Genomic DNA, 12,173 nt, shown 5'->3' on the forward strand with positions numbered 1-12,173 from the left:
GGCCAGTCAGAAAAAAACCCTCACTATCGAACAATTGCAGAGCAGAAAATAGTGTCTGCCCCGATGAGCTTACAATATAAAGCATGGGACAAGCAGCAGCACACGGTGGAGGACAGATGAATGAGTCCCTACTAGGAGACAGTGAGATAGTATCGGACAGCATAATAGGCAGTGGTTCTGTCCACAAGCGGAGGGGTGACTCACGGAGTTCCTGAGTCATCTCCAAGGCAGCTGGATGTGAATCATTCCCCAGGTCACTAGTTGCCACTGTGTGCACTTTCAACACGGTCTTTTAGCTGGCAGAGAAACATGTTTCCAGTGCTGTGGTTTCACTGGGTTTTACTAACTTTGTGTAAGTTGTTACTACCATAAAAGAAAATTTTTCCTTTCTCAGCTGTTCACATTGTCTCCTTCTTGTGCTGGTACAAGCACTTGCCTGCATAAGTAGTGGACTGCATCAGGTTTAATGCTAACTGCTTAGTTTTAATCATGGTTAATAGTTTTTAATTGTGATCAGCTTTAACTTGCTTCAGTTCCCCAAGCCAGTTCACGTCCAAGCTACATACATGTTTGTGTTGGTATAAATAAGAGGTTGTGCTTGGGCATGCACAAGAAACACAGATGAGGAGTGCAGGACCACTTATTTCAGTAGCAATGATGTATTATATTGGCTTGAAGTGCTTACAAAACTACAGCTGGGAGTTCGTGGACTCTGTCCAGCCATTTGTTTTAAAACACCAGCCCCCAGTCCTTGTTTCTGGATCTATTATACTAGTTCCTAGCCCTGTCTTCTGTTGATCTAATATTAGTCTCTGGTTCTCAGTCAGGTACTTGATCCTACTTTCTGTTCGCAAGGGATCTGTGTGACGTTGCTCCAGCCAGATTTATCTTTTTCTTGCCTTGGATCCTGTCTTGTACACACGCTCTGACATCTTGATCTTTGTAGTGTGGTCTCATTACATCTTGATCCACATGCTCACAAAATCCAGCAGTTACTGAAGTCTGATGGGGCTCTTGCCTCACCCCTTCCAGTAGTGCTTTCTCTGAGTTTTCCAATACAGGAAAATACTATATTCAGTTTCTTCTTACCTGTTAGTAGACACTTCTCTGAGTGGGTCTAATGCACTCACTGTGACTGTTGCCTCTTGTTTTTAAGGCAAACAGCCCATAAGAATGTTTCTAAGATGCTTCAGAGGAGGAGAAGATTGAAAAAGTGAAGTAAATTTTATTTCTAGGAACCTTCTTGGTGTGAAGGATAACCTAAAATGTTGTGGAGCACTTGTTTGCAAGTTTAACAAGGGACAATACAGCCCAGTATCACCAGCTGACATGAGGAGGGAAATGATCTCAACACTGAGTAAGATGAAACAGTGAAAGAATTTGAAAACAAAGGCAAGTATTTTGTCTGAAGTGATAACAGGGTGACACAGTGTGCTTGAAGCCAGAGAGTACGGGTATGAACACCTGAAAAAGGTTATATTAATGCTGAAGGCTGCAGGCTTTCCTTCATGAGAGGCTGGATTGCTGAAAGGTACACATGAAACAGGTGGAGGAGAGCAAAGAGGGAAACACTGAAAGCTCTTTTTTGAACTCGACTGACAACTAGACATGAACTAAGTATTGTCTGAGTGACAGGCTGAGTTTTTCAGGAGGAACAGAAGGAGATTGTTGTGGATTAGAGAGAGGTTCTCTGAGTCATCCTTGGGAAGATGGACACTGAATTAATGTTTATAACTAATGTTTGTAACTGTGATTACCCAGAGATAAAGGGCAGAATAGCAACTGAAGGACTAGAAGGTCTGAAAATGCCCCTTCAAAGAGGTTGCACTAATTTAACTAGAGCAGTTTTGAAATTTATTTAATAAAATCAGTCAAACACTTGAATCTGGAGGGAGGAAGGCTCTGGAAGACAGGAAGGCTCAGATATCATCAGATGATTGTGAGACACAGGGCCAAAAATTGTTTATGATCTGGTTCCTAAAGAGCCAGAGTGATTCAGAGTTCCTATATGCCAAAAGAGAGCTTTGGGGCAGTCAGAAATGGGCTGCAAGCCTGTATGGTGCCTTGCTCTTACCCATATTCTTGAATAGGGCAAGTTTGCTGTCAAGAAATAATCAAGTCCAGAAAGATGAGAAAGTATGAATGATTATTGTATGGAAAGGACAATGATGAAATCTGTATTCTTACCCAATCTCTTTACACTTTCCCAGTTGCACAAAAGGGCTGTAGAGTTTCTTGAAATTTCTCCCTAGGGAATACTCCTTGTGTAGAGGTTTCCTCACTTTGAACAGCTATTTCCAGTTGCTGCAGTGATCCATAGGGGGCTGTGGCAGCAAAGTAACTTAGAGCTGCCAACTCATGAGAGGCATTGCCAAGAAAAATGAAGATTCAAATACAGAATAAAGTCACCCTTACCGGCCCTCCACCCAGTGGGCAGCAAAGGATCACTCTTTGTAAAGGAGAACGTTAATTTTTAATATCTATTTGAAGGTTATGTTATGCTAATGCTATGCAACCCCAGTATGTGACTGTGAGAAGCACAAACTGTAGTGTGCTGCAAGGAGGAGCATTTCTGCTGCCTTCCTGAATTGTTTTGATGGTTCCTGCAAAAAGAATGGAAAAGCAAGTTGCTACACAGCCAGCAGAAGCACTGACAGTGACAGCACTATGACTTTCAAGGCATTATTTTCCTTCTTTTAAAAGCAAAAGCACTCACCTCTAATATTGCCAACCTGGCCCTGCTCCACCATTCCCATTCTGATTTACTTGCCCCGCTTCTCAGGTTTCTGCTTATGGAAAGGACAGCAAATGCAGCCAACTTCACTGTTCAGGGAGTTAGAAGTCATGGACAGAATTTCTCAGCAAATCTGGGCTGTTCTTCTATGTGATAGAAATTTTAAATTGTGTCATTGTAGTAACAGGCAGCAATGATGTTTCAGTAACTCAAGCTATTTTCAGCTCATAATAGTGGTTGCAAGCACCTCATATGGGTATTTCCTACCAAATAAATTAATTTATTGTGTACAACCAGCAAGTATCCTTCTACATTAAATCAAGAATGAACTAAATCATAGAATCATAGAATCATAGAATTGGCTGGGTTGGAAGGGACCTCTGAGATCATCAAGTCCAACCCTTGATCCACTACCACTGTGGTTACCAGACCATGGCACTGAGTGCCACATCCAGTCTCTTTTTAAATATCTCCAGGGATGGAGAATCCACTACTTCCCTGGGCAGCCCATTCCAATGCCTGATCACCCTCTCCGTAAAGAAATTCTTTCTAATATCTAACTTAAACCTCCCCCAGCACAACTTAAGACCATGTCCTCTTGTCTTGTCATCTGGGAAAGTCATCTGGGAAAAGAGACCAACCCCCACCCGGCTACACCCTCCTTTCAGGGAGTTGTAGAGAGTGATGAGGTCTCCCCTGAGCCTCCTCTTCTTCAGAGAAGAACATTGTGGCTGGAATTAACCACCTTTTGTGGTGACGGGTATGAAATTTGGTCCTCTCCACTCACCTGGCAGTAGACCCATCCACTCACGTGCTACTTCCTCTCAGGAGTGGGGTGGAGAAGATGGTGTCCCTTGAACTGCCTGCATTAATTTTCTTGAGCTCTTCTCTACCTTTGTTCTGAACCACGTTTTTGCACATATTCCTGCCATTATCTAAACTGGTTTTGTGCCCATGATCAGTCACTGTACTTAATAAAAATCAAGGCAAAGTATTCACTTTCGATCCATGGTGATGTGCATTTATCTTTTGCCAAGGCTGTCTTCCATCTCTTTCCATTTCATATTCCATAGCACTATAGTCCTTTATTGTCTTTTCTTTATGGGGATGAAGAATCTTTTTTGTTGTTTGCTTTTCATATCTTTGGGAAGTCTAACTCAGCTTGACTTTTGGCAGTTCTCACTTTGTCCTTCCTTTTCTTGATCCCTCAGATAACATTTTTTTGTGCTTAATTCTCTTTGCCATTTTGTAAATGTTGTGCTTTTTGCTTTTGCTTATTTATTCAACCATCTCTGAAGCCCCTTGGTAGAACTTTCTCTGCTTTCTTGAGGCACAAAGTCCATATATTTTATCCTTTTCACTTCAAATAATTGTATTATGCTCAATATTTGAATTCCTCAGTCCCTGACTTCACAAGTGAGTTCTCTTGTTTATCAAAACTTGTCTTCTTGAAATTGAGAATTTTGCTTGCTTTTGTAGTAGAAGTTCTAACCATCCTTCCCAGAATCAATTTTAACCTAACCAAACTAGGTTTTATCTGTTGCAGCCCTATTCTGTCATTAGTCGCTAGTGTCAACTCCTCTTTGTTAGGCAATAACTATCATGTTTATACATTTTTTCATATGCATTTGATTAATTAGTATAATGTACTGAATGAACTAACAAATTTAATTCACAATGTAATGTTTACAGCATAAATGTTTTGTCTTTGAAGGTTCATTATAAATGCTGTAAATGCTCAGCTGTAGTTATCTTCTACCTTTGCAGAAGATTTGTATCTAATTTATCAAATATGTGATGTCATTCAACGCTATTCTAAACTAGTTATGGGTGATCTTCAAAAAGGGACTGAAGAAAGAGATTTGAGTAATCCTGCTTTAGTCTTATTGATGTTAGTTTTTCAGCATTCTATAAACTAGTGTCAATCCCTGCATTTGGCTAATTAAAAAGTACATGGAAACTGCTGCTTGACATGTTTGACAGCTGTGTTCCTGAAAATGAAAAGCCTCACTGAAAGTTCCCTTATTCTGCCCTATGGCATCAGCTGTATCTTTGAAGCAGTGTTGATCTGCAGTCACTAAAACAAATCAAGAAAATTGCCTCTCCTGATCCTAAAAACATCTAGGATTGCCTTACTAACTGAGGCAAACCAATGACCACAGTCTTCCTTTAAAAGGAAAGCTGTCAATCAACAGAAAAACACACACAGAAGCAAAATTCATGCTTTCTCCCCTTGCAAAGTCTTCAAATGCCCCGGTCATATCGGTAATTTTAGTCCAGTTCAAAGGAAGTCAATGTGCCAACAAAGGCCTTGCTCCTGCAAATAGTTACACTTTTAACTTTTAAACTAATTATAATCAATAAAGGTACACGAATCTGTGAAGCTGTTCATGTACAGAAGTGTTAGTATGCATAACAGCATGAGAAAGGCAGATTGCTCATAGCTCTTTCAAGAGGAAGAAAAGGTAATTTACAGTATTATCTCTTGTCATCTGTCAGCCAGGTATGGGATAATCAGAACTGACCTTCGGAGAGGGATGCGAGGGAAGAGAACTGCACTCTTTGTTCTTATTTATGAATTTTTGTCAAAAAAAAATTTTATTTTGTTTAATTTTATAAAAACAGTTTAAGTTGTGTCTGCTCCACTCTCTCCCCTCAATCTGTCCATGGTGATAGAACAAGAGAAACATTATGAAAATCTAAATAGTGAAATTATTTCATTCATTGGCCTGTACTGTAGTTAAATACTGAATGAATACATAAGAAATTTTTATTAAATTTTCTGTGTCTCATTTCCTTGATGTAGATTGTTAAGAGTTCAGATCTGAGACCTTCTTCCTTATCTTCTGATAAGCAGCTAAACCAAGAAATGTGCAGTAGACAAAACGGAATTTCAGACAAAATACTTGTTTATATTTTAAGGAAAAGGAGAAGTGCCATCTTTTCAGACACCAAAACCAGACTATACAGAAAACATCAGTTTAAGGAATCATCCTGGGAAGGATGGGATGTCAACCACACGAGGAATTTTATTTACACAGTTCTTTTATGACCTTGGTATAGAAGACCTCTGGTCAAAACTAAAAATTCTCATGCAGACAATACTGAAACCCTGAAAGCTTTGTTTCTCCCTAGAGTGCATAAGTAAATCCAAAGTTCAGTTTAAAACTATATTGTTTTTGTTTTCATCTAGTCTGTCTTAGAGGCAGAACTTGTTCATTCCTTAATGACTTGACTAGGGAGAGCCAGGCTGTCTCCTCTTTACCTTGGTTTCTTCTGCAGAGACATCTGATTGTGGTTGAATTATAATCAGCCTTCTGCAAGACAGGGAAAATTTCATCACATTTATCACAAAAGTAATGAAAAAATATTTACATAGCTTTTAATTGCTTACATTGTTTCTAATTGATCATTTATATAAAGAAGGGATTTATACTGGTTATATTATTATCAATTTTAATAAGCCTAAGCATAAAAAAAATCACCAGTTAGGTCTTAACCTAGTGAGATTATTAAAAAATAATGAGATTTCAGACAATAAATTGGGTCAATGTGTAAGTTCAACATTTTAAAACTCTGAAACTGAAGCCAAAAGAAAACATGAGGCTATCACATGAATAGAAGTACAAATCTTAAAAAATAAGACACTGAGCAGCATTGATACGATCAAAGCAAAATGGCTCTTTATGTGGCTTTATGCACACTGCTCTATTTCACCCATAGCAGAAAAAAGCTTTCTTATAACAAAGAGGAGTAGATGGCAGATTTAATGTATAATTAGCTGGTTTACAATTGAAATAATTTATTCTGCTTTATATGACAGCATCATTTAAGTGCCTCTGTAGCAGCAGTTGACAATACTACAGCTAAGCTTGTGTCAGCATTTAAAAAATAAAACCTTTAAACAGAAGTAATAACTCATTCATGAAAGTTGCTCGAGGATAAATCGTGATAGAGGGCATATTTTTGCATGACATAAAAAAGTAATCTAGCTGTTTTGGAGACTGGAAGGCAAAGCTTTTTCATAGAGTTGTACATAAGTAGAGCAGATTGTAATGCCCAACAGGCTGCCAGCAAAAATATTTTCATGACTGTACTCCTTGTTTTTTTCCTATGGATCAGAAGTCCATGATTAAACCAGAGCGTACTTGGTGACCTTACTTTTCATAAATATTTCTTTAGCAGTTTAATACTACTCCTCCCTCTATGTTTTCAAAATACTAGCTAGGGTCTAAATTGCACAATTGTCTTTGGCTGCAGCTTCGCATTTGGGCACCAGCCTGGGAGATCATGGTAGAAGACAAATATGGGACTTTTACACTCTTATTAGTAATGGCAAATGAAGAAGCCTTCTGTCATTTGATCAACAAAGCACAGTGATTTCCTTCTATGTGCAATTATCGAATACAGGCTGCCTGGTTATGAATAAAAGCTCATCTTAAGTAATATGGTCAGTTTAATCATAATAATTTGTTTTTTTAGAACTATTACTTGTAACATACAATATAACTTGAGTGTGCATTCAAAAAGCCCAAACACTTCTTTTATTTTCCTACTTAGCATCTCTCTGGTCACTTTAATTCATATTTCAGCAAGATGTTCAAGGCTTTTCATCTGAAGAGTTCTTCTGATCTGGATATTTTATATCCAAGCTTGCTCCCAACAAGGAAACTTGTTCCTTGTAGTAAAAGTGACATACATAATGGTAGGAGACAGTACAGATTTTCTTGACTTATAGCCACCCAACATAGTTGGGGTACCAGTGGTTAATAACTTCAGATTAGATCATCAAATTATAAAGCATCATGTACAAGAAGTACTTAAGATTTCTTCTGTTACTTACAGCAAGCAGTTACTTCAGACAATTTCTTCAGTCTCTAGCTTTATAAAAGTTTATAAGGGAAATACCAAGATCTAGACAGGTAATCTAAGAACTGCTTTACCTTTCTTCGTATCCAGGTCTGTTTATGTCAGGAAAATAATGTAATTCAGCATGATAACACTACATCATTTGACATGACTTCTAGTGTGATAAGTTTTATTGTTTCCTCAATTTAGTTATCTAGCCTAGAACAGGATATATTGCAGTTTGAGAAACTTTCAATATTGAATTTTACACAAAAAACTTGAAAATATTATTTATATAGACCCTTGGTAAGACCTGTCCATGTTTTGCCTATTTCTTCTGTCTCAGATTAACTGCTCCAGATCTCTGCACCTTTCCCTGTTGGTTTATTCTACTCAGCTGGGTCTGTGTGTGTTTACTTTGTGAACACTTTTAAGATGTTGATCACACTGTGGCCAAAAAAAAAAATAATGAAAATGTTGATTGGTGTTTTCCTTTGATCAAAGAACTTTTGAGTCTTTCCTTGGCTTTCAAAAAACATGTATTTTTGCTATGAAATGTCTGAAGCAACTAGAGACACCAGCAGAGAAATTAATCTCATTTAACTCTTATATATGCAATGCAGATGTTGATAATTAAGATGTGTCACCCAGGGCTTCCCTTGGTGATCAATGCAGAAGAACAGGTAGGTTTAGGGCATGAATCACCTGACCTATTTTGGACAAGGATTAATTATATTTTCTAGGTACACCAAAGGGTCTACCTGTTCTACTGGAAAAGTAGGCATAAGGGTGGCAATGAAACTATATGTTTGATTGGGAAAAGATAGCAGACAACTGTACTGCCCATCCAGCAACAGCAACAGTTTCATTACATGTTTCAGGAACACTACAACAATGTTATCATAAATCACAATCAGTGAAATAATTTATTTTAATAATATAATTTATTTAAGCCTCCAAGAATTTTGTGTAAATGCTGCATGAATAGCTGCATAAAAGCATGCATTTCTGTTTCAGGGATTAAAAGGTTGATGCACCTGAGAGAAATATGAATGTTTCCTAGAAAGTTTTTAAAGGAAAGCAACACAGACCCCTGCTGAATCTGAGAGGCATTTGTCATCCCTCCATACAGGCTTCAGCACTGGAATTCCTATTATCTAACTTTAGATGTCTGCAGTACTGGATGTCTGCAATCTGAGCTGCTTCTCTAGACCAAGTCAAAGCAGAGTCACTGACAATCCCAAGCTTTAAAGATCTGACTGCACCAGAAAGTATGCTGTCAACCTACAACAGCTGACACTGATCAAGATTACATTCATGTGTAGCTGCTCAGCCTGGCACAATACAGCTTCACCAAATGTGGTTGTATTGGGTGGAGCCACACCAAAATGTGGAGGTGGTCTCCCTGTGCTAACTTGCAATGCAATGTCTGAAGCATTCTCCTGTGCAGGAATTTTTTCCAGTGTCAAGATTACTAGAGTGAGTTTTCAACAATTTTCAATTGCACATTCTAAAATACAGTTTTTCTTTTAAATCTGGACTTTGAAAATTTCTCTCTGCTATCAGCATGAGATCTGTGAAAGGTAATGTGCCTTACATTTCTAGTTTGCATATCTTTCATAAATGTGGGACTTAAGCAACTCCTTCTAAAACGGTGATTAGTGATGGGACAAGAATGATGAAATTTTGGGAGGAAATAAAATAACTTCAATACCTACTGAATAATGTTTCTGGGCCTAAAAAACCTCAACCAGAAGGCGAACTGTGTGTTGCAGGCCTCGGGTGACTAGCAGTGAATGAAGAAATTCCAGGTGAAGAAAGCCACATGAATGAAATTGTATGCTGAAGGGCACTGGCCCTGGCCTTCATCAAAGAGACACCAGAGTGAGAGCACTCTGATGACAGATAAGCAAATAGCATTCATGCTCTAGAAGTTAGCAACTCTCACCTGCTTACGCAGTTATGGGGCAATCCACTGGGCTGGAAATTCCACAGTGAAAACACAGTCTGCATGTCTGCAAGATCATCAAGCATCTCCTACTTTCTTGAAGATTATGAATCAGGGTGGTGCCTGGGGAAGAGAGGAATCTGAGGCAGGGTATGACGAGGTTGTGGTAGGAAAATAGGTTGGAGCATCCTGAGTCTGCATCCTCTGATACAAATGGCATATTGTCCATGATGTAAACCATTGACTGATCAAGGAAGGTACACAGTAATTACAGGAAACTTTTTTTGACTGTTTTTATTGAAGCACAGAAAGTGAAACTTAGCCTTTTCTTCCCTAATGCAGAAAGAAAGAGGAAGAGATCCAACATTTGTTTCAGCAAATGCAAGATTTTGGATTATTTATTTAAAATCTCAAGTAGCACATACTGTTAAGCCTAGTCTGAGTGAAATAAGCACGCTGTCATAATTATTGCATACTTCTAGTTCAAGTTTTGTGAGGCCTGCTTTAAGCAACAGGGAGAGCATGGCTGTTAGATTTGGCAGGTGGAGTAGGCAAACATCAGGTTTAGTTACTATGGGATTGTTTGGTTAAGGGAAGCATTAGAGTTGTGTTGCCCAGGAGGGTTGTTTGCTGATCGTCAGTTTTCCCATTATTTGACCTTAGAAACAATAATCAGTTTTCAGATTGACTACATTTATTTACTGACTTTTCCTCAGTTTAAGGTCAGAGTCCAGTGGCTGAGAGATGGTTTGGAAATACCCACTTGGGAAGCAAAGAGAGCATTCAGCACTGATGCAGAGTGCTTCTGGAGGGTCCTCCTGCTGCAGCACACACAATCACCCTGCATGCCTCTCAGATCTGCAGATCTTCCAAACCAAAATACTAATGTGGAAGGACTCTCTATATGGCCAGAAAAATCTCTCAGAGGTTCCTTCCCCCTCCCCTCCCCATCTTCCAGGAGTTCATCACTTCAGGCCCTTATCTCCTTGCAAGAGCTGTCAAAGCATCATGATGTCAGAGTCAGGAAGCACTTTGCTTGCAAGAAGTCAGGAAGAACAACTACTTCAAATATACTTGGGGCAGCTAGCTAATATACTTGGGGCAGTTAGGAATGAGGAGGGAGCTGGGAGACAGAACTGAGGGCCCTAAGGACCTAAGGGTTGTTGTACAAGGACATGTGCTCAAGCTTTAAATGCAAGCATTTTTACTGAAATTTTGCTATGCAGTCAGCATTGTCATTATGAAGCATTATGTTAAGGAAACTGCTGGAGTTTGATTGCTGTTAACATTACTAATGTTAATATAAGCTAATATTACTAGCATAAGCACTCAGTGTAGTGCACATATACTATACTATACTACTCTATATACTACATATATATATATATTGTATCTGCTACATATAGATCACAGTGTAGCACTCAGCATAGTACTCTACAGTTTTACATTCTCGAGGAGAAAAGCTGAATTGGTATGGTACACAACTTTTCAGGAAGTTAATTTTATAATTTAAATATGCTTATTGAAAGCAAACAAAAATTAATGACTGAGTACATTCATAGAGTTATAGAATTACAGAATGGTTTGGGTTGGAAGGGACTTAAAGATCATGTAGTTCCAACCCCCTTGCATGGGCAGGGACAACTTCCACTAGACCAGGTTGCTCAAGGCCCCATACAACCTTACCTTGAACACTTCCAGGGAGGGGGCAGCCACGACTTTCCTCAACAACCTGTTCCAGTGTCTCACCACCCTCAAATTAAAGAATTTCTTCCTAATGTATAACCTAAATCTTCCCTTTTCAAGTTTTGTCACACATCTCCATTTGGACACTGAGCCACTGATCACAACTCTTTGGGTGCAACCATCCAGACAGTTCCTGATCCAGTGAGGGGTCCATCCATCAGATCCATATCATTCCTGCTTAGAGCTCAGAACGTCACACAGGACAGTGTGGAATGCTTTGCACAGGTCCATGCAGATGACATCTGATGCTCTGCCTTTGTCCACTGAGGCATTACATGACCCATCATAAAAGGCCACCAGATCAGCCAGGCAGGACTTGCCCTTAGTGAAGCCGTGTTGGCTGTCACCAATCACCCCTTTGTTATCTGCTTGCCTTAGCAGAGCCTTCAGGAGGATCTGCTCCATGATCTTGCCAGGCAGAGGTGAGACTGGCTGGCCTGTAGTTCCCTGGGTCTTCTTTTTTGTTTTTTTCAAACTGGGGGTTATATTTTCCCTTTTCCAGTCAACAGGAATTTCACCAGACTGCCACGACTTTTCAAATATGATGGAAGTGGCTTTGTAGCTTCATCCACCAGTTCTTTCTGGACTTGTTGGAGAATCCCATCAGGTCCCATGGACTTGTTCACCTTCAGGTTCTTTAGGTGATCTTGAACCTGCTTTTCATCTACAGTGAGGGGATCTTCCTCTTCCCAGTCCCTGCCTTTGGCTTCTGTAACATGGAGGGTGTGACCACAGTCCTTGCTGGTGAAGACAGAGGCAAAGTATTCATTGAATATCTCAGCCTTCTCTACATCTTGTGTGACCATCTCTCCCATTTATTTTTGGAGTGGGCCCACATTTTCCTTTTTTTTTTTTCCTCATTTTTTCCTGTTGTCCTTAACCCCCCTTGCCAGATCC

This window comes from Calypte anna, chromosome 3, assembly GCF_003957555.1.
Source record: "Calypte anna isolate BGI_N300 chromosome 3, bCalAnn1_v1.p, whole genome shotgun sequence".
Lineage (NCBI taxonomy): Eukaryota > Metazoa > Chordata > Aves > Apodiformes > Trochilidae > Calypte > Calypte anna.